General features: G+C 33.3%; 1 protein-coding gene across 4 annotated transcripts in view; it reads left to right on the forward strand.

The window, feature by feature from the left end:
- Nucleotides 1–1,879: 1,879 nt before the first annotated feature.
- bnl (fibroblast growth factor branchless) overlaps nucleotides 1,880–24,603 on the forward strand; it is a 162,320-nt gene continuing 139,596 nt past the window's right edge. For 2 of the 4 annotated variants that reach the window (XM_070111448.1, XM_036377517.2), the window contains exon 1: nucleotides 4,203–6,964. The gene's annotated coding sequence lies outside the window, so the exon portion shown is untranslated. Of the gene's footprint in view, nucleotides 2,092–4,201; nucleotides 6,965–24,603 lie in introns of those variants that run through there. The other 2 variants (XM_070111443.1, XM_036377518.2) reach the window with 2 other exon arrangements.

Below are 24,603 nucleotides of genomic sequence, written 5' to 3' on the forward strand. Positions count from 1 at the left end.
GGAAACCGGAGCATGTTAATGCTGTTCAAGGTTGTGTTGGTGAAACTGATTAGAAAACGTAAATTTCGATGACAACATTCGAGTGCAAATTTATGCAGTTAGTTTTTATAAATTTCCGAAGTGCTTCTGCATTTGTTTATTTTCTGAGAATCGCTAAGTGCCGCTCACACGTCTTTGTTACTTTTTCTTTTTCTGTTCAATTGTAAATTTTGATTGTGACTCAGAAACTAGTCAATGCGGATTAGCCGTTGAATATTGCATTGCGATAACGGGAACAACGTACAACGGCAAGGGAAGTGTTACATTTTGAAGCGAATAAAATGTAATTAAAGAAAAAATAGTATATTTGTTGAAAAATCTACATATAAATATATTTTTGTTCTTAAAATTAAGAAAACATCTCAAAATAATTTCATCAAATATTTATGATAAAATTTTAATGTGAAAATAACTTAATTTTGAAAATTATTTTGTGATTTTTTAGAAGATTCTTTTTAATTTTTATTTTAGAACCTCGAAAGTTTAACTTATATTCCGGATATAAAATTTATTAAATAAATTCTTGTTTAATATTTATATTTTTTGACAGAAGAAAAAATGTCTATTTAATGTATCATAAAAAGTTTTATTAAACATGTGAATTTTTTTTGGTATTATTTTTGATAAATTAAGAAAGAAGATTTATAACTTGGTACGCTTTAGAACCAGGTTTAGCGGCAATAACAGCTTAGATCTATGCAAGCATTGAAAGCTAAAAATTTTCTACAATTCCCTTTAATATTTTCTGCTGCTCTACCTTAATACAGCTTTTTTACGTACGCTTTGGATTAAAGTTTGATCTATCCTGAGCCACGTTTTTGCTTCGTGATTTCAAGTGCATCTCAGGGAACTCTCTGCCCACATCATATGCGATATTCTTCGACTTGCATATTAATTTATGTTCCAATACAAAAAATTCTGCTGCAATTTTTGGTCTGATTAAATGAGAAAACCAATATTTCTGAAAGTTTTACTTTTGTTCAAAAAGGGCTGAGCTCAAAACTGGTATTCTGGGAACGTTGCTATTATTATACTTTTAACGACTCATAAGCATCTAGTAAGACTAATTTTCTATAATAATTCACACTTGTTCTACATATTTTAATAGGCTACGAAAACATGCAGTTACGAACCTTATGGAAACTCTAAAATTGTTCCAAGCAACAGGATGATCTTCAAATATCTGCTTCTAATATGCCAACTTTTTAGTTAGTTACTAAGCAAACAACAAAAGCCGCCATAAGCAACTAATACATATTTATATAGAAAAAATGAAATAAAATTGTAACAAAAAACAGACAAATGTTTTGATGAAGATGATTCCGTAGATATTTTATATTATTAATATGATATATATACCTTGTGACCAGAAAGTTTCCGGAAACTTTAAATAAAATAAGCATGTGGATGACTGAAAGGAATTTTGTGGTTGTTTCAAAAAATATGTACTTATGATTAATATATGCCCGGTCAACAAAAAGCGAATCTAAATGCTTGCTGAAGCTGGACGATAGGTAAAATTTCGGTTAGAGAAAAGCATATTGAGAATATAAGGAAGTTTGGTTAATTTTCTGCGACTAAAAATAATTTGTGAAAGCAAATTTTTTCTCCAAAATCTTGATTAATTTCAAACTAGGCGTCTGTAAAATAATTGCTGTAGCACACAGCAGAATAGAGTTTACAGCCAGTACCTTCATCTGCTGCAAGGTGAGCAGAGAGTGTTTATACTTTTACATTTACAGGGCGCTGTAAAGTGCACTCGTCTCACTGTTATTTAACATGCCACGAATGCGTCGCACAGAAATGCATTCGCTTGGTTGACAGTTGACTGCTAGCCGGCCATGTGCATTGTGTCATCGGCTGCTGCTGCTGTTGCTGCTATTGCTGCCGACGTTGCGATCGACTGCGTTCAGGCATCAAATTGGGGAGCCGTTCAGTCGCTGTAGAGCACGCATTCGAATGACAACGCTTAGCGGATATGCGCGAGTCCATCGGTGTATGAATTATATGAATTCTGGTGTTGAAATTACGTACAGCAACGCTACGAAAAATGTAAAAATTATATGAAATTGTGAAAACACAGTGAATTGTTGCAGAATTGTGTGAAATAAAAGCGTTTGCAGTGCTATGTACTGAATTGAAATGTTAATCGTTAATGAGTCAATTGCAGCGAATTTATACGTTATTTCAAGTGTGCAAATGTGTGTTATGCGAATTTTCTAATTATGGGCAAGAGGTAAAGTGCTTCGACGCTTATGTTCCTCTGCATTTGCAGAAAGCTATGTTCTAACTAGCGAAAGTGTTGGGTGTTTTTTTTTTTTTTTTAATTGAAGTAACTGCATTAATATCATTTATTTTATTTTTTGTTTGTTTATTATTTGCGTAAAGTGTGCTTTTGGCTGTTGTGATTAAAAAAGGATTTCATTTCATGGAGTGATGTTTTTTGCTGGTCATTCTTCGATTCAAAAAAATAATAATAATAAAACTGAAACAATTGCTGAGCTAGCATAATAAGCGACTTTCAATCTACGAATTATTATTGATGCCAAATAATTATTATTTGAGCAAATTTGTGGAAATAGTGGACTGATCATAAATAAAACAAAAATATTGTTAGCCTTCTCAATAAATTAATCATTAATGAAAAATATAATTACAAACTGGAAAAATATTTTAAAATAAATATTCAACTAAAAATTAGTGAACTATTTTTTTCTTTTTCAGAAAACTTTAACTTTGACTAAACTAAATTAATAGCATAAAAATATTAATTTGTGTATAGAAAATGAAAGCTTCGGTTCTATAAAACACAATCACAATCACTGTTAGGACTCAAACTTCGTCTTGAATGTTCTTGAAAAATAAGTGTTTTCGATAAAGTTGTAATTAAAATTAGTAAAGTAATTTTATTTTTTAAAGATAAAATTAAAATTTTGGAAAAATAACAGAAAGAAATTTCCTTTATTTTGTGAAAATCTTAATAAGTATAAAAAATTTTTTTTTTTTAACTTAAATATAAAACCTATTTTTTTAAGTCTACATAATGATAAAGCCAATTTTAAAGAATTTATTTTGGCCAACTTGTTTGCGTTGAAATGTGAAATTTCATTTAATGGTATTTCTTACATTTATCGGTTTTAAAATATCTAATAATTTTTTTGAAATAAAATTCAGTTTGCTGGGAAAAAAATTGAAACCAAATAATTTTTTGCGTTTGAATAGAAATTAAAAAGTTCTCTTAAAATTTTTATTTTAATAAAAAAAAAATGATTAAACATTTAAAAATGACTTATGTGGCTATGAGTGTTATAAATTTATATATTGGATTGTTCACTAAATAGTTTTGGTTTTTTTTTCTGCAATTTGAACACGATTTTTTTTTGTGAAAAGTGAACAGTCGCATTAGACAAATTTAATCTTTCAGCAAACTCTCGAGTTTCTATTCGACGATTTGCATTGACCCACGACTTTATTTTATCCACATTGACTTCAACAAGGCTTCCAGGACGTAGTGCATCCTCAAGATCGAAATTGCCGAAACGAAATTTTGCAAACCAATTAAACAAAATAAATCAGCAAATCAAAAAAATATATATTGTATTATTTATGTTAAAAAATGTTAATTGGTGGGATTGAGCGTTATATAAAAGCGAAAAATTGCATTTAAACGTTATAAAAGGGTTGAAATATTATTAATTAATCTATAATATAAAAAAAATTAATTAAGTTCAAAATTATTCAATAAATCAAACTTTTTTATATTTTATTTTTCATTGTAATTAAACAGCTTCGAGTTGAGTTTCTGAAAAATAGTTTATAAAAATACAAAATTTTAATTATAACAATTTATGTTATATGCAAATTAAATAATAAAAAGAAACATAATGTAAAATTTTTCGAAAAAATTAAAAAAAAAAATTTTGTTTAATAAAATTTGTATTTGGTAGCATTGCGATAAATGTAGCGTTTAATTATTTTTGAAATATATTAAAATCATAACGGCAGCAATATTTCAAAAAAGATTTCTTTTTATATATTTTAAAAAAGCAATATATTTTAAAATATTTGCTAATAAAAAAGAAGCGTTCAACTTAATTGACTAACTTCGTTAAAATAATTCTTTTTCTGCATTTAAAAATAAATAAAATTCTATAATAAGATACTCTAGAGAACAGAAACTACATATCCACTCTTAAAAGCTTAATGCAGACATAACAAAGTAAAGAATTTGAAGATTAAAGACTTCAAGTACAGAATATATACGAAAAAGCTAGCACCTAACAAATACCAAAGCAAAAACAACAAGCAAAGTACAAAAATGAAAGAAGAAAACGTAGGCAAAAACAAAAACGCTTTCAATTTAACATATGAAACTAAGCCAGTGCGCGCTGTGAGATGATACAATTCGTAAGAAGTGTTGCAGCAACAACAAATTAACAAATAAAATTTTAAATTAAATAAAGAGCGAAGTGACGAAATACAGACAAACAAAAGCTGACAAGATACATTACTACATTCTAGTGAAATCCGCCAGTAGCAACAGCCAAACACACACATTTCCATATACATACATACATATATGCATGAGCGCGTATTCACGTATGCACACATCTTTGAGCATATTTACAAATCTACACCTATGTACATATACTAAAGTGTTGAGGAATTAGTATTATACATATATATGTATGTAACCGCGCGCGGCGGCGAGTCAAGTAGCGGGTGGATAGGTAGGTAAGCAGCGAATTCGAAAGAGGTGAAGACACGTTGCTGGGTTATCTATTGTACGTATGTGCCTATTAAGATGTATGTGTGGCATTTTGTTATGTTGGGATAAAATGAAAAATATAAATAAAATAAGAAAAAATACAGTAAAAAGGCAAATGAAACTGCTTGTGTAAAAACAAAGCGTCAACGACGCGAAATTGCATAGTTCAGCGTCATATAGTGCATACGTGCACCCTACGAGCATAAAATTGCAGCAACAACAATTGAAATGTGTAACAATTGCCGCGCAGCACACACAATTCACCTACACTCACACACACACGCGCGCGCGCGCACCTACATACGCACGAGCAACAGCAGCCGCACAAAAAATTAACATCTTTTACAACAAATTCGACGCATACATCCCCCACCCAAGTAACCCACTCGACAAGCTTAGCCAACGACAAACAAAATCAAAACATAATACAAAATTGCTCAGCTCACCGGCAAACAGCCGAAATTTACTTGAACGAACAGGCGGACGAACTCTTACAACCCACTAGCAGTGGCCGAGCAACATAGCCGGCTAGGCAACCATCCACCAGCTCAAAGCATGCGGCGGACGCGCGCGCTCGTGCATTAGCCAAGAAGCCGAAAAAAAGGCGAGCGACAACGAATCACGCGTCGAGAGTGAGCGAGCGGCGTGGTGGTGCGTAAAGGCACGCACACATTGACAAATCACCAGCAAGCAGCAAGCAACCCACTAAACTGCTAAACTGCCAACATTGTGCGCCCCAAAGTGTGAGAAGTGATGGCGCTGCCAATGGTGCTGGTGGTGGGACGACGACGTTGTGTATATGTGGAGCAATTGCTAAGCGCTGAGCGTGGAACGTGAAGCGGCTGCGTGTGTGAGTGTGTGTTTGTGGTTTGCCGCATCGGAGCAGCTTGCCGTCTGATAACTCATTAGTATGCCGACGCGTTCCAAGCGGTACGGTGCGTTTCACAAACGGGGTGCGAACAGTAGCAGCAGCAGACGAAGCGTTCAAGAGGCCGACAAGTGACACAAGCAAATTCAAATTGCAATTGTACAAGTCAAAGTCGAAAGCTAAATCAGAGCCAATAGTAACAACAAAAAATTGCCAGTAGCAATAAATTACTAAAAAAAAAAGAGTGAATAAATGGTGTTTAAGAAGTTAATTTTTTATTGAAATATAATGCAATTTGCAACTGTGTGTTGGTGCTGGCATGCTGCAGTGAATACGCGATTCTATTTTTGTTTTTGTTGTTAAAGCCAACATTTTACAGCTTTATTCGGCGACAATTGCCTAAGCGGCGCAGACACGCGGCTCTAGTGGAAAACGGAAAACGCGCGCGCACGCAGTTCAAAAGCTAACGGAGCGCAGCTAGCTGGACAGTGCGTTCGGGTCAAGCGCGCCATGCCGCCCAAGAGAGGCTGTACCAAGCTTACGAGCAGTGAAGCAACTGATGTGTGCAATGTTTCAAGTGCGAGTTGCGCGTAGGCGACGAACTTTTAATGCAGACGTGTAACGCGATAACTCTTGCCGACTCAAAAATTCGAAAAAATATAGCTGAAAATTTTCAAAATATATATTAACAAAAAAAAATAATGTGTAAAACGAAAATTTTTTCTGTGCTAAAAAGAAAATTAGTGTTCCAAAGTGAATTTCACAATTTTTTTCCATTAAAAAATTTTAACTTAGAAATTCCTAACCAACATAAATATTTGTGTTAAATAAATGCTAAATGTTATGCTATATGTTGTTTAAGAGAGCAAACGAAAAATTAAAACGTGCATAAATAATATGAAAGTGCACAACTCGAAAGTAAAAGGAAAAGCAAAGTGCAAGCGACAACAACAAGCGGAATTAATATTTGCTATTTATGTGTAAAATAAAAGTAGCCAACGCGATGCGAGCAAAACTGTCACGCGTTAAGCGTTTTTGTGAAAATGTGAAAATTCGAAAGATTCGGCCCAAGTGTCTGCTAGCCGCAGTGTTTTGTGCAATTGTATAATCATTTGCGAAGATTGGCTGAATTTTTTTCGAAAAAAAAATTTAAAAAAAAAATATATATACAAAAAAGCAATATTAGCTTTTTCTGGCCAGACGAGTGCAAATAAAAGTCAACTAAAGTCAAGAAATATTAACCACCGGCGTACCACGAGCGGCAAATTTCACTGGCGAAAGGAAAAAAGGTAAGCGCATATTTTCTATATAATTCATATATATACATATTTTTTTTCTATATCATTTCTATACACTTTACGCAATTTAGCTTGTTGTACGTATAAGGAACGCACACATCTGAAAACGTATGTACATGCGTGACATTGTTATACATGTAAAAGCATATAGCACATTTGTTGTTGTGTTATACTTTTGCTCCGTTATCTCGTTCGTGGCAGCAAATTATTGTATTATTTATGTAATTTTTTACTAAATCACAATTTATATTCTAGTAGATTTCACTTGTCATTTGTCTCTTTTTCCTGCTCAATTACATAATGCAAATGTGTGCGCGATAACATACATACATACATACGAACATAACTACAAATGTACTAGATATGCGCGCCCTCGGTGAGTGAGTGAGCAAATGGGTGTATGAATGAATTTTCACATTTAAGCGATTTTCATGTGGCTTTGGCATTTTTTAATTTTTTTTTGTTTAATTTTCTTGATTTTTTGGGCTTTTTAAGTTTATTTTTTTATTTTTTTTAGTTTCATGTGATTTTTTTCTTTCTCGTACTGTCGTGCTTTGTTATCTTTGCGCCGCAAGTGGGGAGTTGTAGCCGGGCGAGAAGTCGCATACATACAAATACTCCTACAAATAGGCGCGCAGAAGATTGCTGCTGATAATTTAAGATTTGGATAGGCGGCTAAGTAGGTAGACATGCAGTGGCGGATGTGCATACATGTAAGTATATTAGTGTGTGTGTGTGTATGCAGAGATGTTTGCGGCAAACTATCTAGTGCAGGAGTTATGCAACTGAAAAAAGTAGCAAATTACATGCTTGGCGCTATGGTTTTTTGTGTCCGCTGCGAAAGTAAAAGTTAGTTTTTTATGAAGGCAAAAAAGTTAATATCTCATATATAAATAAATAATAAAATTATTATGTAAAGCCGTACAATCAATTTAAAATTTATATTATGACAATTTGGTGCATTTTATGTACTTATTTTTGGGATCATAACGCAAGTATTTGTTCCGAAAAATATATAACGTAGGCCTATTTTTGATCCACTTTAACGTTTTGCCAGTACTATTGGAGCCAATAATTCTGCTGCAGTTTACACTTGTCGTCAATTCAGTGGCGTAGCAAAGTGGGGGGACGGCGGGGAGGGCCACATCGGGTGTCACCTTTTTTGGGGTGACACCCTCCCGGTCTCTCAAAAATAAATCTCTAGCACAAAAATTTCTATTTCGGAGATTACTCCACTAGCACTAGCTCAGCTCTATGTATACGGTTACCGATTGGGTGTCTCTACATTTTTTAAAGTTAATTGTGGAATGGGATTCTACAGAATCTCTTCCAAAACTTATGATTGCACTGAAATTTTTCATGACGGCCCAAAATATAAATTTCGATGAATTTATTGTTCAGTTTGCAGCTGCCAAAGCTAGAAAAAAATTTTAATTGTATAACAATTACTTTTCTGTCTTAGTTATCGCACGTACGGCACGGCAATACTTACTACTTCAGTCAATGAAATCTATTACTTGCTATCTCAAAAATCTTTCAAAATATTATTTACCTTAAAAGCTCAAGAAAGTAACAGCGATTTGCCGAAAACACTTAGGCTTTAAGGTGCGCATTTCTGTCATATTTAGTAGACATTAAAAATTCATTATAATCCTATAAATCCAAAAATTAAAAAAAAGCTCGCTCACGGAATACCGATAAGCTGCCAAAGGTTTGTAGCGAGCGATAACTTATCATTTGCAATAGTCTTAGGCGCCGATGTCTTTAATATATTGATGACAATTAAAACTTCCACTCCTCTTCTGCTTCAAGCCAATTAAATAAGCCTCACTTACAATGTTGCATTTGACACCAGCAACACAACCAACACAACTGATACACGTAAAGAACTTAAACATGTATGCGTGCATGTGTGTATTTACACACATACAAACAAGCAAAATGTACTTTCGCTCTCGATGCCGGCACGCCAATAACCTCTACAATAATACAAAAGTCACACAAAAAGTCCCAACAACAATGAATTAAAACAAACAACCCAGTGACAAACTCAGACACATTTCGAGTTACAAATCTATGCATGTACGTATATACAAGTATGTACATACATACGTACGAGAGGACAGAGTAAATTTGCGAAAATCCAATATTTCGCACAGTTACCGAGTGACTTAGATTCTTGAGCGCGCGCGTCCGACGAACTACAAAAGCTAGTCTGGAGCTTGAAGGCTTGGCTAACTGACTGTTTGTCTGGCTTGCTTGATATGGTTGGCATGCGACAATGCTTACATACACACATACATACAAAAAATTCGAATACGGTAGCACAGTTGTGGGAAAAAAATGCAAATGGAATCAAAACAAAAGCGCAAAATGCATTTTTTTTGCATGGAAACAGTAGAATGTAAAACTTGAAGTGGAAATATAAGCGGAAGATGGGTTAAAAATGAAGTGGGTTAAATTAAAACTAGTGAGGAAAAAAAAAACCAAAAACAAAAACAAATTACAAGCAGTATACCTATTAAACTGTATTTATAAGATACTTTGCTATTTTTTTATTTTATTAGCGCTTTCTGATCAGCACTTGTCAAGCCTTGTCTTACATCAAAATAATCAAAAGTGAGAGATATAGAGATATAGACGCTCTAAAAAATGTGGAAAAATTAAATCTAATACCTTGTATGTCGTATGTAGTATAGTATGTATGGTATGTGTCCGCTTAAATATTTTGCGATTTGGACTTTTTGTACGCTTATCACATCCATTTCGTCCAGTTTTTAATGTTGGCTAACAGCCAACGAAGAGGGGTACCTTAGCAATTGACGTGTGTTGCGGCCGTAAAACGGCACCTGACTAAAAACAAAAACAATAACAAAACGGTTTTGGTAAATATTTGCTTGTCATATTTCCCTTTTGTTTGTGTGCGCCATCCCCCTTTTTTCCATAGTTTTGCCAATTCGCGCTCACTGTGCTCGCATAATAGAGCGATTGCCGCTTATTTGTTGAGCTACTTCACATGACATATGGCAAAATGAACACAATTTGTTGTTTTGCATTTATTATTAAGAGCTATGTATGTGTGCTTATACATCCAAACACATGTGATTAACTAACAGTTAGTTTTGTTAGTTTCGGGTTCAATAACTGCTAATCATATCTACAAGTGAGAGAAAAAATATTTTTTTGCATACACCCACACATTCTCACTTGCAAACAAACATATATACACACGTATTTATTTGTACTCTTATTAAAATCTATTTTGCCAAAAACAACACTAAAGTAGTACAAAATTATGCAATTTTTTTTTTTTAATAGTCGGTGGAATCATAAATTTTGGCATAAGCGAAATTTAAAGAAACTTAAACACATACATTAAGCGCGTAATAATAAGTAAGGATGTGCTGAATGCGTTACAAACTGGAAAACAGTGACGTTAGAGTGTAAAAATAAAACTTTAGAAGCGCTAGCGTAGCGAATTGCTGACTTTAACATATTTAACATTTCTGAATCAGCAAACTTATGATGATTTAAAAATTACCGTTATCAGGCAGACTTAATAATTTGCTTTTGCTATTGAAAAGCTATTGTATAATATTTATTATATATATGTTAAATTACCATACATTTATTAAATTACCCGTTATTATTTCAAAAACATCAAATTAGCAGAATTTAGATTTTCTGTTGCGTATTTTTGCAAAATATCAAGTAAAAGTTTGAAACAATTCTTATAAGACGTAAAATCAAGAACTATTAAATGAGCAATGAATTTTGTTAATGATCAAATACCTAATAAAACTATATAAATTATACAGTTATACAATCTAATTACTATAGTTTTGAGCGATTTCAATCAATTATAATACATATTTACTTAAAAGAGATGAAATTTGTACTGATTTTTATTGTAATTGTTCTAGCAAAGAGAACGACCGATATATATATATATATATATATATATATCTGCTTATACATTCTTATTTATTCTACGTAAGCATAAATGTATGTATATACATAAATACAACTAGACCGTTATATGCACATACAAGTTAGAAAGCTTTCTTACCGCGAATGTAATACACAAGCAAAGAAAACGCTAAAAATTACGGTCGAGCCTCTTAAATGAGTTTATATAAGCATTCCGGCATAGTCGTGTGTGTATGCCTAATATTTAGGCAGTAATAGTTGTCACGTTACTCAAGGTAGTACTGTGGTAACTTGTATGTTTGGCCGATATTTTAGGTAAAAAGTTTGTAACAGGAACTGGCGTCTACATATTCGGTATCTGGGGGCTTGAATAGTTTTGTTCCGGTTTGGACAATTTTTGGTCAAAAAGTGGCACAACTCAAAAGCACTATTCGTGCAAAATTTTATTCGGAAACAATGATTGGTTCCTGATTTGTTAAAAGTGAAAGAATTAGATGGAATTTAAAATTGTGTTATATGAGAAGTTCGCGTGATTGTAGTTCGATTTCACCTATTTTCGCACTGAAATACAAGAATGTCCAAATAGTTCTATGTACTAAAATCGGTTGATATCGGTCGAGTAGGTCCCGAGATATCGGGTTTCACTTAAATGTGGGCGGTGCCACGCCCATCTTTCAAATTTAACCCAATAAAGCTCTTTAGTATTATCTCGGGTGTAAAATTTTATGTCGTTTATGTCTCTATAAGATTTCTCGAACTTTTAGTTGTTTTTAACAAACCCGTTATATGGTGAGTGGGCGGGGATAAAATTCAAATTTACCCGTTTTCACCGGGTAGGTAGATATACTAAAAAGATTTGCATCAAACATGGCTTAGGAAATATGTACATGCAATTTATTAGAGGGTGGAGTCACGCCCACTTTTAAAACATTTTAGATGCCCTTTGATAATGAAATTCGTTGTACCAAATACCAGTTTTGTACCTTATTGTGGAGCTTAGTTATAGCACTTTATATGTTTTCCTTTAACAGCGTTTTGTGGGCGAGGCAGTGGTACGATTACGCCCATCTAGGAACTCGTTCTCACTTTTTGCCAATAAACACGTGTACCAAGTTTCGTTACGATATCTCAATTTTTACTCAAGTTATCGCTTGAATCGCAGATGAACGGACGGACGGACCAACAGATAAAATAGGAATTCAACTCATCTCATTTATATAGGTATAATATATAACCCTATATCTATCTCGATTAGTTTTGGTGATACAAACAACCGTTAGGTGAACAAAACTATTATACTCTGTAGCAACATCTGGCAAGAGTATAAATACATAAGTGTATTAAAACTTGTAAATCACAATCGTTTTTGCACTTTTATCTTGTAGTTTCTGAATGTTATCGATGCGCGGACGAGCAGTTATAAATGAGATCACATAACAGGTTCGCATAAACGCATATGAAGGAGTGTAAGTATGTATGCGTGCATTAGGGTGGGTAAAAAACAAACCGAAAGACTTTTTTCGCTGCAATTGCTTGAAACTTTCCTAAAAGGCTATGAGCTTTGCAATTTAAAATGATTTTTTTTCATAGAGTTATAAAGTTCATAAGAAAAAAACAAAATGCTTTAAAATAGTCAAACTTCAAACGTTAATATCAATGGCACACAATTCAAGGGAACGATCGATCTATGTCTTTTTTAGCACGGTTTTTTGCACGATTTTTTCTGGAACCAATCTACCGTGTAAAAACAGAATTAGGTGTATATCACATTTGCATATTGTTCTGCAAATTGTAAAGGCTGTATTTTATTGTTGTTATTTTGTGGTTTTTGCACCAATTAAGTTCACGTTCATTCTGGCGCTCAGTGTTAGCAGTCACGTAGGCACCAGCGTGTGTTGTCAACGTAATACAAAAGTGCTTACGAAAGCGTAACAACAGACACCAATACATAAGTATGTATGTACTCGTACGTAGATATATCTAGCAGATCAAATAAAAAGGCGGACAGACATTCGCCTGGCACTATATTTTTGCAACCAGCAAACATTCACATACACACACACACGCACATATATACATTTGTAAGCACATCGTGTTCACAAGTCAATTGACAGCAGTTTTTCCACTATTTCCACTAGTTAAGTGCATGTTTGTCACTTGTCAGCGTATACTTTTAATTCCGGAATTTCACAAAATGCAAACTCAAGTCGATGCGACTTCACAAGTACTAATACAGTTATATAGAAATATATTTATATTTTTACGCGCATTCACACGCTCTAATCAAGTACGATAACGTTTTTAGTGGAGGATGACAGGCGTGTGCTCTGTGAGTGACGCCACAATGATCGTTACATTCCACCGAATGTTCGTATGATCATGACTGCAAGCACGTTCAAATAATTGGGTTTTCACCTTCAAAACAAACTCTTAGTAAAGCAATATTGGGAAAATCGAACTAATAACGGATGAAACTTTAATTGCATCCGACCTGGTTATATGCTCTTTTATATTACCCTGAAGAGGATTTCGTAACACACAGAAGTGAAGAAGAAACGTCGGAGACCTTATAAAATAAATGTACTTATATATAAATGATAACCATGATGAGTTGAGTCGATTTAGCCATGTTCGTCTGTCTGTGTATACCTCAGTTTTGCATGGAGGAATCAGGAATCCATGGAGTATTTTCAAAAAATCAAAAAATACTGATACTTGCTTACAAATTTACACATAAGTATTCGCCTTAGGAAGTTTGTGTCTTAAATATATACTATGTATTTCGTTCAAAGTTCATTTTTTTATTTGAAGATATGAACCAGTGTTTGGTGAAAAAACCGGTTCAAGCAAATTCAATCTTTAAATCAATAATGTCCTATTAGTTGCTCTCTAGAATTCTAGTTATAAAAGCTAATCGGCTCTTAAGACGTAATAAAGCATAAGAAAATTTGAAAGATCATATCCAGCATGTGTTGCGACTTCACATAGTGCAACTTTATATCAGGCCTTCAATAGGTGCTGCAATATTCAAATTTTAAATTTCTCTTAAGACTTCCAAGACCACTGATGGCTAATTGGTTTAGCAACAAACTCGCTATCATAGTTTTCTGGATTCCAAACACGAAGCACAAAGAATTTAAACTATGATAATAGGGGAGCTCTTACTCACAGCGGCACTTTCTCGACAAACAAGTCCAATCTAGAATTCTAATGATTTTTTTTTTATCAGTATCAGATAGAGAGCGCCAACAATAAAGATAATTTTTTGTTTAACTAAATGCTTGCGAGTCAGCGAAAAAAGAAACAAAATTAATTAGAGTACATACAGGAGCAAGTTTTCGCCGTTTCGCTTGTGATTGTATTTCTCTGCGTTTTATTGGTTTTACCAGCCCACATTTGGGTAAACATGTGGTATGCCTGATAATTATACGTTTAATGAGTAAGGGATTTGCGTTTGATGGACATTAGGTGGGTAAGTAAACGCCAAGGAATTGTGCAACAGACAAGCGCTAAGAAAGTGTGCGGCAAAGAGAAAATACACAAACACTCGCACATAAACACAGCGGTATGAATGTATATGCGTAGAGTGGGAAGTGCCCTAGATGCCTAGGCGCTGTTCTGCTGCTTACGTAACGGAGCTAAGGATAAATTGTTTGTGATTTTTCTTTCCGATTTGTTTATGAAAACTTTCAAAAGTACCTGCACAACAAATTAACTCATCAATCCAAAAATGAATGACTAAGAAATATTTAAAAATAAATCTTGCATACTTAGTAATACTCATACACATATGGATTTGAAAGTTTTGTTTTATTTTTTGGATCAGCTCAGTATCCGCACTTTTTCTTTGATGCTTTTGTTTTACCAATTGTCTGTGGTAAGGTAATACCGGCGAAATTGTCTTGGTGACAGTTCTTAATTTGGTGGCCCTAAATTACATAATAGATACAAATAGCTGTGGTTTTGTATAAACATTTTTTATTTATAAATTTTTTCTCATGTGTGTTGTTTATTTACTGTAGTGAGTTGTAGAGTTCATCAACATTAGGTATAATCGGTTGTTAGTGTTATCACAGTAGTTGTTCACTCTCACGGCGGCATTTAAAAATAACAAAATGCACAGCATTTCCGTGCGCACACATGTAGCTACTATATACCTACACATACATATACATATACATAGTATGTTATGTAGATATTTCGCAATAGTTATTGCATTTCAATTTATGGCAGCCAGCAAGCTTTGACGGCCGGCATTTCACGCTCGCTTGGCATGCCATCGGCGAAAATTTGGAAGTATGTAGGCCTTTCAGGGCATATGTGTCTACTATCTACTTACTTACATATGTATAGATGTATTATGTATGTGCTGTTGTATATAGTTTAACAAAAACCTAAATAAAGATTAAAGTTATTGTCAGAAAATGAGAAAACAAAAACTTTTTTACTATATTTTTATGTCGTAAAAGTTAGTCGTCTAAGCCTTGGTCATCCATAATTTAAATAACATACATACATAGCATATATATTTTTATTTTATTCAGTTCCCGAGTCTTACAAATTTTTATAGTCCCAAGTCATAAACCATTTTATTGCTTTTCAATGTAGGCTTACACAATTATACATTAAAAATGTGGAGAGTGGAATAATTTTTCAAAACATCAAAATGGCAAAAGTCAATCATTTTTTTTGATAACATACAATATTTTAATTGACTTTAATACGTAATATGTCTGAAATCACTCATTATTTTTGCGGGCTTGACGAGAAATTGTCAATTGATTAAGTGCTATCGGCAGTCGATTACAAGTTTTGACCTAACCTAGTTTTGTTTCTGACATACAGACTTTAGGTCACACGCAATTGTTCTAAATTTTTTCTTTTTACTTGTGGCTGAGACAAAATCTACACGTTTTGAGAAAATTTAGAATTTAGAACTTATCGTTATCGATAACTCATAGTTTTAGTTGCCATTTAGAAATTTTCACATTTAGAAGCTATGTACTTATATTCAGTCTTACCCAAGGCAGAAGTTTACTTTACCGCAATTACAACAAGCGTACGGCGATTTTTTGTCGAATAGAGCGACGATGTCGGCCACTTTTGTGCAAATACTTTGCTCGGTAAAAATAATTGAGGCGAAATCTCTATTTGAGCAAAACAAAAACGGCTGGAGATCAGCTGTTGAGCGGGCTGTGTGTAAAAGCAAAACTTCAGATTCAAAGGGAATCGAAAAATCAGCAATGACTTGAACTAGATGGAAACATATGTATGTTGAAACTACCGTTATTCGAAAAAGTTTGTTTAAGCTTTATTTCGAAAACTCTCGACTCATTTCCTTTTCGAGTTTTCACTTTCGTGATTTTCGCTTTCATTGCAATGCCTTCTTTACTTATTTGCGGCCAAATTCCAGTTAATCCAACTGGATTCGTGTGATCCTCACTGATTATTTTTGTTTCACTTGTGATTACTTTATAATTTAAATGTAATTGTATATGAGTTTATTTAGTTTTCAATTTCAATGCCAGAAATGATTAACCACAAGCTGAATGCCGCATCGTCAAGTAGCACTGATTGATCAGTGATCGAGGTAATCAACCACTCCACGGCAACAACCGAATTTTCGTGCTGCTGCATAAACAGATACCATTGTGGCATGCAATTAACAAGCTCTTGACTTCGTGTGTTTTTGGTTTGGTGCAGTTATGAGAGCCTTTCTGGTAGATAAGTAGATAAGAGGGAAGCGGAAACAGGGGAGACTAAGGAAGCCAGTTGCCCAAAACTAAAGTAGTAAATGCGCGTAAAATATATGTGTGTTGCATGGTTGTTAGTTGTCATTCTTGTGGCAATGAATAGCGGCTGTTAACGGTTGTTTGCCATACACGACAAAAAAAAAAATAGCTGAAATGCTGAGATAATCAAATCGAAAAAAAAAACTATTTTTAATTATATTAATTATGTTAAAATATTTGTAAATTATTTTTTACAAAATTAATTCTATCTTTTTTAAATAATTTTTACTATTTTTATAAAAAAAAACCGCTATTCACAACCTATCTAAAATTATTTAAATATCACAAGTTATAAAAAATTTCGAATTTTCACTTTCTAATTCTTTGTTTCTTTGCATTTAATTCCATTAGCCTCCAAACTAATTCGCGTTGACAGCAAATATTTTGCGCTAATGACAAAAATCAACAGCATTTTACATTAAAATTTCTTAAAATAACACAAACATACGTTTTCGCCTTTGAATGCAACTATTTAAATATTTTTCAATTATTTGCATTTCTTTTCGCACACAAGTCTATGTAGCTGCCAACAAATGCTTGCACCAGTGTGGCCAGCATACTCAACTGTCATGTGTGACACTTCAATTAGATGCTTGACCCGCATTTGCGGGGAAAATCCGGCAAAGTGGCAAACGTTCGTTTTGCGTGTAGTTAAAAGAAAGTATTTGCATTTGAATTTAAATTTCTTTTAAATACATAATTACATGTATGTGTGTGAAGCATATCTTCCTTACTAGTTGGGCAAAATTGTGACAATTGCCGTGTATTTTTTGTGATTTAATGTTGTGAGTGTGTTATTTTTGCTCATCTTAATAAATTTATACTAAAATCTACTATTTGTAATTTGTATATGTACTAGTAAATTATTTTAATATATTTCAACCGCCATATGATATATTTTACATTTCATTATCTTAATTCGCAATATATGGTTTTTTTTATTAAATAAAACTTTTTTGTTCAGTGTATCCTCACTTTTTTGTTTGTTTGTTTATTTTTACATTTGAGTCGCGCCAACTTATTAATTATCAACTGTGTATAACGCATTGAACTTCCTGATATAAAGATATAGCATACTTATAGTAATTACCAATGGTTTATATTTAGACAAAAATGCTTTTGTAAGTAAGAGAGCTGTTGCAGTGTCAGTAAATTCTATTTGAATCTATGTTTACAATGATAATGTGATTGGAACGTTTTATTGTATGTGTATTTGTTTTTGGGGTTTTCTAAATAAACAATTGAGTTGGCTGGAGTTTTTTGTATATATTTTATTGATTTTTTTTTTTCAAAATGAGAGGTATATGTATTATGTTTGGAAAATTCAAAAATATAGGAGAAATCTTTGGAGTTTGAAATCTTTATTAAAAGAACTAAAAACGTAGTTTAAGGTTTTTAAATTTTTTGTTTCTGAAAAGTTAAAAACAAATTTTAATATTTTCAAAACAATTAAAAACTAATACAATATTATTATATTTAATAAATTTAAATAATATCTACAAAATATACTATTACGCATTAATGAAAATTCTGAACATTTTATAATAATTATTATGATTTTTTCAGTATGAAGAAATAGTAAAATAATTTTTATATATATGAAGTATTTTTTATTAATAAGATCTTTGTAAAAAACATATATTAATAAAGTATAAAAAGATTATTCGAAATATTTCCGCTATAACGCCGCACTGCCACTAATTGTGCGTCTCCTTTTGTTTGGCATAGGCTTCTATATACAGCTTCAACCGTTGCATACTTATACACTGCTGTATATATATATATATATATATAATATGTATATCTCCATTTAGTTATGTCTGGCATTTTTAAGCGGAAGCAATTGTTCAAGTATGTAAAATATTCCAATTGCGCGCGGTGCATGAAAGGGCTGCACGTCGCGACAGAAGCCAAGTATTTAGATATGTATACCATATGCATATAGTATATTGTATGTGTACTATTTTAATTAAAGCAAGAAAGCAAATGACAATTGAAAGGAAAACGTAAAAATAATACTTCCCGGGAAAATCGCGCTTCAGCACCTTGAAGGTGTGCCGGGTTGATGAGCGTTCTGCACGAGCTAACCGTGTACTTTTGCGTGTGTGTGTACGAGTTGGTCACACAAACGTCGAGCAAATGGTTCAAGCAGTGAAGCGGTGAAGATTTGTCACAGAGAGTGTGAAAAAAAAGTAGATAAGTAAAATACTAAAGAATTATATATACATTTATTTCTTGAAATTTGGCATTTTTTAATTCCAAAATTTTTTTCTAAATTAGAAGTGATTTAAATCATTCATATTTTTCACTACAAATTTTTTAAAAATTATTTTAGATAACAATTTTTTATAAAATTTTATTTTCCTTATTTTCTTAGTTTTTTTTCATAATTAAAAATTTGAAGAAATAATTTCGAGTATAGTTTTCTTTGAAATATATATTTTTAATTATAACAAGATTTTAATTTCTTAAATATTTTCATATTTATCGTGAACATTTTTTAAATTTTTATTCTTAAAATTTTCTTAATTATACATGTTTTTATTGTTTTTATAATTATTTATTGTTTTTTAATAATTTTTGCATAATTGAAAATTTAAAATAATATTTTTGAGAATATTTTAACGTTTCACATAATATCTGTGGGAATGACTTTCCTTGAAATTGATTTGTTTAACTATGTTGTTATATAATTTTTTTTTTCAATATTTATCGTCAAAATTTTTATTAATTAATTGTAAATATTTTAAAGTAATATATTCTGCTTTGGTTACTGCTGGCATTGTCTGCTTAACAACAAATGACGTCTGCAGTGTTTGTATACTTCTACGCCAGCAATTAAACTTTTAAACAACAACTATATTTATCTTAAAAAGCACACACAAGTACATGTCGCTGTATATGCGCTTATGTATGTATGCGTGCGTAGCCGATTACCTAACTTAGGCCTAGGTCCATGCAGTAAACTTTACAGTTTTCTGAAAAATTATTTCTGTGTTGTTTAAGTGCCTAATATGCGTGCATGTGTGCGTCTGTGTATGTGTGTGTGAGAGCCTTAAAAAAATATGTCTGCCTTTTGTCAACTCTCGTTGTCATTTTGCGCCTTTAGCTTTTTATAGCTTTAATATACGCAATTTATGTATTTTTCTATAATTGATGTATATGTGTGTGTGTGTGCATGTGAATATTTTACGCTTTAACTTCAAATTTAAGTGAGTTGTCGCCAGATAGCCAACGAAGCGGACGCGACGAACCGGTAGCCCAGCAAGAGCAATAAAATAAGCGCGTATGTATGTGTGTGTGTAGCACAGCATCATCGCAGTCGTCTGTGTGTATGTGTATTCACCTATACATACATATATATGCATATTATATTATGCTCAAAGCGACGTCAAGCAAAGGTATTTAGCAACACCTAAACGTTTTCAATTTGTTTTCTGTTTGTGCATGCAGTTGCCTCAAAGTTGTTGGTGTATTTTCTTTGGGTCGGCAAATTTTTCATCAATTTGCTTTTTGTGCTGCGGCGCGCTAGACGAAAATAAATTCACTTAAAATTGTTTTAACTATTTTAGTTTTTTGGCATACCCCCAAACGCCCCCTTAAGCGCAACGTACAGCGTCACAAACATATGTGTTTACTTGCAAGCTTATGCGCCTATAAATATGTGAACATGTACATATATGCAAGTGTGTGCTCAGAAATGCTGTCCGAATTGTGTGCAAACACCCCACAAATGCGTAAGTAATTAAATGAAAGCGAAGAAGTGTCGCGAAACGCCAAAAAAGAAATGACTAAACAAAAGATAATGTTCGAAAAACAACGTTTTTAAGGAAAGCGAAAACGAAAAAAGACAATATCAAAGCTATCGCACACGCTTTCAATTGATCGATTTGCATCGTTGGCGACCAGCGCAATCATGCAAATAGACAAATGTGCAGCCACACACATGTACGCGCGCACGGAAATAATATATGCGCGCTTATCTACAACGTAGCTAACACACGGCCGGCACGTCGACACCGGCAAACACATAAATATTTGTTTAGTGGTTGCCACTTCATTTCTGCATTTATTGCAGTCTAATTAAAAGTCATGCACTTTGCGCGATGCCAGAAATTACAATCGCACATGTACAAGCGTGCTCACACATACGCATACGTGCGCGCCTATCTACGTAAGCGTGTGCTCTCAGCGTATATATTAAAACACTTGCGTACGCACGTTTACCAACAACGAAGCGCCTTAACTATTAATACGCAACGTCAGCGACAATGCCATGCGGCCAGCGCGCTATGCAATTCTAACGCTCTCGCGCAACATATCGCACGCTACTTCACTCATCTTCAGTTTACATTTTTTGCGGTTTGTCGTCTGTTGGCAGTTTTGGTTTTTAGTTGATGTCCATTGCCTGCCGCGTTGTGCTCTGCTGGCCCCTAGCACGGCCCTCTGGCTTCATTTACACTCGCCGCTGGCATGCAGTCAGTCTGTCAGTGGCATCGCTCTACTTTGCGCCATTCAGTGACAACTGTCCGACGCGCGCCTTGCACCGCTACCCACCGTGTGCGCCATAATATCGCTTGCCTATTGATGCTGCCCCTTATCGCTGGTCTAAATGCTGGTGGCTGTTGTTTGCTGCGTGTTGTGGTATCTATGCCGCTGTCTGCTGCCCTGAACACTTTGCTAACCTCATCGCGACAACGGGCGGCGGCAGCGACAGCGTCAGCATCTTAGCGCACTTGCATGTGCCTTACATTTTGTGGTAATTCATGTATATACATATGTATGTATTATATATTATTATATATATGCGCGCTTGGTGGCGGGCGCATGCACATTCGTTCGCCTATAAAGTTGCGCGCTTCACTTGAAAAAGTTCGTTGTGCGCGATTGTTTTTATAGTGGTTGTTGTTATTTTTATATTTTGTAGTTTTTGGCATTTTTTTTGTGATATTTCCGTTACGTTTTTGTTTCGTTGTCGTTTTCTGTCAGTTTTTTTTACCTTTGACGTACATTTTCGAGTACACAGTTTTTGCCAAATATTTAATTAATTACCTTTTCATTAGTGTACATATGTTATATATAGTAATTCTGTGATTGTTCTACTTAATATATATATAGTTGAAATATATATCAGAATAGAAGTGGAACAATGAACCCAGAATAAAAGGAGATGGTCTTTGAAGTGATTTGTATCTTCGCCTTACATTACGTTCACGATTTATTCTATAAGGGATATACGTACGCCTATAAAGTGCATGAAAAAGCAAGAGTCTGTTCTACTTGAACTATAATATCAAGGGTTTCTAATAAAACAGACAACCGTGTTACACCGTCAGCAACGGCCTTGGTCCTGACATAGATGAACTCGTTGCCGAAACTGGTTCTCAAATGTAGCTAAATAGTATGTTCACTCGGGTATAATGAGGGTATAGGTGCCTTAAAGCTTTTAACTGTATATCTGATTTACTTAAGTTGCTGGACCTTTTGTTTAGGACACATTAACAACTGAGACATAAATTCTTCGATATTAGGCGAATCTTTTTGGTTTGGGAAAAATCAGCAAAAAGTTTTGGATATTTCACTTTAATCAAGACAGTTATTTTTGCGTAGAGATCATAAACAAATTCAGTAAAGCTGAGTAAGTTCATAACGATCTATGTTCAAACCAACGGTTTTATCTTTACACATGTGTTTTTCATGTACCTATATATCTTTTATTTTTTTTTCATATTATAGTGCTTCGCATATTGCGTTATTCTCCATTTGGTGTATAAAAATTTCATTGCTAACTGTTTAATGTGTCACACTTGCCTCTTTGAAATGAAGTGCGTAAATTCCTCACGGAAGCACACACATATTTCAAGCAGCATTTGTTGCCTCTATTCATTAGTTTTTGTTGGCTTTTAGTGTGTCTTACAAATCTCGGTTGTTAGCGCAAGAAATATGTGTCACTTCATACTACAATAATTAGACAGTTGTTTATAAGTGAAATAAGCAAGAATATATGCAGTGTTGCATTTGCATATATATTAAATACACGTGCATATGAATATGAGTACTTAAATACATAGAAAGATATGTACTTCTACACACAAAAGCTTAGTTGTCACAGAAATTGTAGCAAAGTATTAAACTAGTTGCATACTTTTATACAGTAGTGTAAGTAAGTGAACATTCGTATGTATATATTTAAAGGCGATTGTGCAAAACGGTTCATATAAAAAATACTATATTAAAGCATTATATTCAACAAACTATTTAAGCCTTTTATTTAAAAAATTTATTTTATATTGCAATACATGTTTTTCTTGGAAGCAATTTGTCTAATAATTTTAAAAACTAAATTTTTGGTAATATTTTGTCTGATTTCACCAATTTCCCGCATTGTAATGTAGGAATCTCAGGATAAATTTGATCGCCACCACGGCCATCGTCCAAATTTGACACCGGCTACAATAAAACTCTTTCGTGCCATCTCAGGTGCAAAATTTTATGTCTATAGCATATTTACTTATAGTATAGTTTATCGCTCATCTACGCAATCGTCCTCCCCTATGTCCAGTCCCAGTCACTCGGAATTCAACTCGTCTCTTCATTCTGATCATTTATATATACACAACCCTATATATAACTCGATTATTTCTAGGTGATACAAACAACCGTTAGGGGAACAAAACTATTATAGTCTGTAGCAACATTTTGCTAGAGTATAAAAAAATAACTATAAAAAAATAAAAGAGAATGCCGCGTTGTTAATTAATTGCATACTTCAAGCTACTGTACACTGAACATGTTGTGACATTCAAAATTTGAGTGCTTGGCAATTATTCCACATAATTTGATTTGTAGCAGGCCTTTACAATAATACAATGAATATGCATTGCTATATACTGTTTGTGCTTCACATAAATTTGAAAATTAGTTTTTTTTTGTCAGTGAGTTTTAAACCAGATTTATGCATCAATTTTTTTTAAACATAATTTTTATTTTTGTACTAGCCAGTCGTTTTTGTATTTTCCAGCCTATTTCGTACGCTGAATGCAGGCCTTTTGAATGTATTCATTCATTTTAACTATTTTTGGAAATTAATGGGCGCATCTAATTAGTGAAGACAATAAAAAGTTGTAAATATTCAATTAAAATAAATTAATAATTTGAAAGCGGCTGACAGGCGCTGTCAATTAAAACTGGCAGGCGGGTTGAAAACGGATAACCTGCAAAAAAAATAAAAAAATTTAAAATAAATATGAAAGCAACGATTACAATTTGGTACATAGTAACTTTGAAAACTTGCGAGCATACGCATTCACACTTATATACATACAAACATATATACTACACATGCACTCATACCAATAAACTATGCAACATTTAGCACATGACACGCTAGAAACGCACTAAAGGGAAAAAGCAAATGAAATAACTACCAACAAAAAGCTACACAATATCACACACATCCATACATACATATATACACACATATCTGCAATTGCATAATCCGTGAATTTTTAGTTTAGTTTTTTGGAAAAATATCACATTTCCAACTCAAATAGTCGAGCAAACAAGAGCTGCTGCTGCTGCTACATATTTTATAGTTAACTCTCATTTGTTGTTGTTGTTGCGATTTTGTACTTTGTTATTTTCTATGGAATTATATATGTATGTAAATATGTACATATGAATATAATTTGGCCTATTCGCAGCTCCATTGTTAGAGTTTTATTTAGGCCTATGTGTGCATATGTTATAATGTCAAAATCAGCGTACAATAACAAAAATAATCATTGTTGTCAAGTAAATTCATGCCGTTAGAGAAAAATACACATACAAACAAAAAAATATTTAATAGGGCAGAAATTTGGAAGCAATTGGTTTTCGGTAGAAATTAAACAGCGTCGAGACAATTAT

The sequence above is a fragment of the Bactrocera oleae genome, chromosome 2, assembly GCF_042242935.1.
Source record: "Bactrocera oleae isolate idBacOlea1 chromosome 2, idBacOlea1, whole genome shotgun sequence".
NCBI lineage: Eukaryota > Metazoa > Arthropoda > Insecta > Diptera > Tephritidae > Bactrocera > Bactrocera oleae.